The following is a 5,519-nucleotide window of genomic DNA, read 5'->3' as shown; positions in this document are numbered from 1 at the left end:
TTGGCTACATAGAGCGGTGACGTCAGGCAGCAGGTGGCGCAGGGAATTGTGGGAAACGTATTCTCTCACAATCAGGGCTATTGGCTGAGTGCTGCCTGTCCTGACCCTGTAGATTTCCGTTGGCCCCGCTCATGTACCCTGTGCGCTAGTCTTACAGGCGTTAGGGTCTGGTAGTCGTTCACACGGAGGCGTCCAGCATCGCCTCCAGCTTTGACTCAAAATCCTGCAGGAAAATCTGCCCCAAAAACCTCCTCCAAAAACACTGCAGGGAGATTTATCAAACTGGTGTAGAGGAAAACTGGCTTAGGCTACTTTCACATTAGCCTTTTCAGTTCCAGCATTGAGATCCGTCATAGGGGCTCAATAGCGGAAGAAAACACTTCAGTTTTGTTCCCATTCATTGTCAATGGGGACAAAATGTAACTGACCGAAACGGAATGCACCAAACTGTATTCTGCTCCGTTTGGTTGCGCACCCATTGCGGACAGAAAAACGCTGCAAGCAGCGTTTTTCTGTCCGCGATGTGGTGCGGAGCAAGACGGATCCATCCTGACACACAATGTAAGTCAATGAGGACAGATCCGTTTTCTCTGAGACAATAGAAAACGGATCCGTATCCCATTGACTTTCATTGGTGTTCAAGACGGATCCGTCTTGCCTATAGAAGACATAATACAACCGGATCCGCAAAAAACGCTAGTGTGAAGGTAGCCTTAGTTGCCCATAGCAACCTATCAGATAACACCTTTTATTTTCCAAAGGAGCTCTGAAAAATGAAAGATGGATTCTGATTGGTTGCTATGGGCAACTTAGGCTACTTGCACATCTGCGGCAGAGAACAGCCTGCCAGAATTCTCCGCAAACAGAATGTCTGCTGGCCACATTAGGTATAATGGGAATGGGCTAAGGTGGAGATCCGCCAAAAATGGCGAGAATCAGCCGGACGTAAACTGCTGCATGCTGCGTTTTTTTTTCCTGGTGATTCTCAGCAGGATCAGACGGACAGATCTCGTGCCGCAGATGTGAAAGTAGCCTAAGCCAGTTTTCCTTTACAGGAGCTTGATAAATCTCCCCCTCTGTGTGACTGTACGGACTCACTAGCCAGCTGCCTCTAATTCCCACCGATTCTGAAGATCTGCACCTGAGCAACTTACAACATGGTTTATTTTCTGTATATCTTTGTACTGAAAATACCAAAAAATTCTTATTTATTAACATCGGTCTCATGTAGTTTCGTAAGGCCCCTTTCACACGAGCGAGTATTCCGCACGGATGCGATGCATGAGGTGAACGCATTGCACCTGCACTGAATCCGGACCCATTCATTTCTATGGGGCTGTTCACATGAGCGGTGATTTTCACGCATCACTTGTGCGTTGCGTGAAAATCGCTGCATGCTCCTCTTTGTGCGTTTTTCACGTAACGCAGGCCCCATAGAAATGAATGGGGTTGCGTGAAAATTGCAAGCAAGTGCGGATGCGGTGCAATTTTCATGCACGGTTGCTAGGAGACGATCGGGATGGGGACCCGATCATTATTATTTCATGTTATAAGGGAAAATAATAGCATTCTGAATACAGAATGCATAGTACAATAGGGCTGGAGGGGTTAAAAATAAAAATAATAATTTAAAGCGAACCTTTCACCTGGATTTCACTTAATAAACTATCAAAAGTACCTTATAGATCATCCTCATTGTGTTAGCACACGGTCTTGTCCCGCTTTTCTGTCATGTATATGCATGAAAAATCGCTTTATAAAGTACTCTTCTCCAGCTCCACAAGTCACGGTAGAAGTCAAGGGGGTAGCCCTTCCCTCACTCCAGGCTGTAACTCCCCTGCCCTAACCCCGCCTCTATGCAGTGTAATTGACACCCGGGTAAGTCACCGGGACCGCGCTTGTACAGGCGGCGCATGCACCGTCGGACTCAAGCGCGATCCTGTAACTGAATCGCGCATGCGCCGTCCCCGATGCCTGCCTGTCTTCTCTTCCTCACGCGCGATTCAGTTACAGGATCGCGCTTGAGTCCGACGGTGCATGCGCCGCCTGTACAAGCGCGGTCCCGGCGACTGAGTCGGGTGTCAATTACACTGCATAGAGGCGGGTTTAGGGCAGGGGAGTTACAGCCTGGAGTGAGGGAAGGGCTACCCCCTTGACTTCTACCGTGACTTGTGGAGCTGGAGAAGAGTACTTTATAAGGCGATTTTTCCATGCATATACATGACAGAAAAGCGGGACAAGACTGTATGATAACACAATGAGGATGATCTATAAGGTACTTTTGATAGTTTATTAAGTGAAATCCAGGTGAAAGGTTCGCTTTAACTCACCTTAATCCACTTGTTCGCGCAGCCGGCATCTCTTCTGTCTTTATCTGTGAGCAACAGGACCTTTGATGATGTCACTACGCTCATCACATGATCCATCACCATGGTGATGGATCATGTGATGAGTGCAGTGACGTCATCAAAGGTCCTATTGCTCACAGATGAAGACAGAAGAGATGCCGGCTGCGCGAACAAGTGGATTAAGGTGAGTTAAATTAATTTTTATTTTTTAACCCCTCCAGCCCTATTGTACTATGCATTCTGTATTCAGAATGCTATTATTTTCTCTTATAACCATGTTATAAGGGGAAATAATACAATCTACACTACAACTAACCCAAACCTGAACTTCTGTAAAGAAGTTCGGGTCTGGGTACCACAGTCGGTTTTTTATCACGCGCGTGCAAAACACATTGCACCCGCGCGATAAAAACTGAACATCGGAACGCAATCGCAGTCAAAACTGACTGCAATTGCGTTCCTACTCGCGCGGGTTTGCCGCAATACACCGGGACGCATCCGGACGTAATCCGGACACGCCTGTGTGAAAGAGGCCTAATAGTTTCAGCAATAAACAAATCAGCATTGCCCTTGGCAACAGGTTAGACCTCTGCTTTTATTTCAAGTCTTGTCCTGACTAAGGGCTCATTCAGACGACTGTGTATTTGTGTCCACATCCGTTCTGCAAGTTTGCGGAACTGATGCGGAAGAAATATGTAGTAAGTGGTCAAAATTAAAACTTAACATTTAATTAGAAAATTTTAGAAAATAGGTCCCATTATCAGGAACTGATGCGGACCCATTCTTTTCAATGGGGCCGCAAAAGATGCGGACAAAAAATGGGGGCGCAAAACGCATATGGTCGAATGAATGAGCTCTAAAAGAAAGGTGGAAGCTGAATGGTTGCTATGGGTACAGCTCTGCACACATGTTGGCTGTTTATCAAAGGCTACGGTTTTATATGACAGTCTTTAACCTGTGACGGACACAGGGCGTACAGGTACGCCCTGATGTCCTGGTACTTAAAGACACAGGGCGTACCTGTACGCCCTGTGTATTTCCGATCACTGCCGCTCGGCGGGCGGTGATCGGAACAAGGTGCCTGCTCAGATCATTGAGCAGGCACCTTGGTACAAATTGACAATGCCCCCCCCTGCCGTGTCAATTCAGACCTGCAGTTTGCTGCATTTACAGGTTATTCTGGTCTCTGGTGTACCGATAACCCGGAATAGGACAGTGATCGGTGGTGTTATATTACACCACCAATCATCGTCCTGCGATCCTGAGAGGTGGCGGTCACTCCACCTCTCAGGATCGCTTCTGATTGGCTGGCCAGGTGGGCGGGCGCAGCGGCAATTTTGAATTGCCGGAGCTCCTCTCCCCGCTCATACAGGTCTGTGAAGCGGAGAGAGAGAAGCTCGGCTGTACTGTGAGTTTTTTTGTGCCATCAGGCACAAATCAGTGTATTTGGGAGAGTTAGGGGAAATTTTTTTTTTTTATTGTGGTCTAGCACCCGGATCGGGTGTCTGGGGTCCACAGCACTCAGTTGTGTGACCCTAGACCCCCAAGGTTTGCTGCAGCTTGCCCCCCCACCCCCACACACACATTTTTTTGGGGTGCAAGTGTTTTGTTTTGTTTTTGCATGCGCTGACTGTGGCCGGCACTCTTAGCGTTTTTTGTTTTTTTTCTGTTAGGTGTAGGGCAAAGTACGCGAACACCCGTCCCCCACACACACGCACACTGAATAAAGTTTTCCACGCACGCACACACACACTCCCCTATGGCCCGCCGGACATTCTCGGCCGAGGAGGCATACACCCTACTTGCCTCCGAATCTGAGAGTCCCAGTGAGGACGAGGATGACCCCACTTTCCTCTTGTCATCCATGTCCTCCTCATCATCTAGCGATGATGATGAGCCCCCAAGGCAGCGGAGACGCCGCCAGGCGGAGCAAGGGGACCGCCATGCTAGGGACCCTGTGGCCCACACTAGTACGAGCAGCTCTGGGGCTCGTTCTAGTTTTCAGGCCCACCAGATGATATCACCTGAGCCCCCTACCGGTGAACTTGTCTGGTGTACCCCAGAGCATTTTGAGCCCATGATTCCTGATTTTGTAGGCCAAGCAAGAATCCAGATTCCCACAGTGGGCTTCACTGAATATGACTATTTTAATCTTTTTTTTCAGTAACCACTTTGTGAATCTGATGGTGGAGCAAACAAACCTGTACGCCCAACAGTTTGTTGCTCAACACTCGGGCTCCTTTTTGGATAGGGCCGGTGGCTGGACTCCGGTCAGTGTAGCCGAGATGAGGACGTTTTGGAGCCTCGTGCTGACATGGGCCTAGTCAAAAACCCTAGTGTCAGGCATTACTGGAGTGGGGACGTCCTCTACCAGACCCCACTTTACAGTACGGCCATGACACGTACCCGGTTTGAGGCCATCCGGAAATTATGCAGATAATAAATATGGTAGATGGCGGCTCACCCTACATAGCTAGTGGACCTAGGTGCTCTTGTGCCAGGACTGCCCCACAGTCCTTTAAGGAAATAGATCAGGTAAATATACGAGGTGGAACAGGCACTCTATCACCTGAAGCTGCGAAGAGGTATTTCTATAGGTAAGGGTCCATTCACACGTCCGTTTTTTCTTTCCTGATCTGTTCTGTTTTATGCGGAACAGATCTGGACCAGTTCTGTACCCATTCATTTTCAATGGGTCCTGGAAAAAATCGGACAGCACAATGTGTGCTGTCCGTTTCCGTTGTTCCGTTCCGCATGTCCGAAAAAATATAAAACTTGTCCAATTCTTTTCCGCAAAAATCGAATCCTGGAACAATACAAAGTCAATGGATCCGCAAAAAAACGGAAGACATTCGTATGTCATTACGTATGTCATCCGTTTTATGCGGATTCCGTTCCTGGAAATTAAATGGCACCTGAGGTAACAGATAACTAGACTTTTAGTCACTTTTTTTTTTTCAATTTTTTTTCAAAGAAATCCAAACAACTTTATTTGCTTATTGAAATTTATACAGGTTTCCGTTTTTTGCGGATCCGCAAAAAACGGATGACATACGGAAACATTTTCAGGAACAACGGATCCGCAAAAAACGGACCGAAAATCTGGATATAGAAAAATACTGACGTGTGAATTTAGCCTAAGTATGATGTTTGTATATAGTGTACACTGAG

Source organism: Bufo bufo, chromosome 1 (assembly GCF_905171765.1).
Source record: "Bufo bufo chromosome 1, aBufBuf1.1, whole genome shotgun sequence".
Classification (NCBI taxonomy): Eukaryota; Metazoa; Chordata; class Amphibia; order Anura; family Bufonidae; genus Bufo; species Bufo bufo.
The sequence above is the reverse complement of the archived record's forward strand: the minus strand, read 5'-3'. Positions refer to the sequence as shown.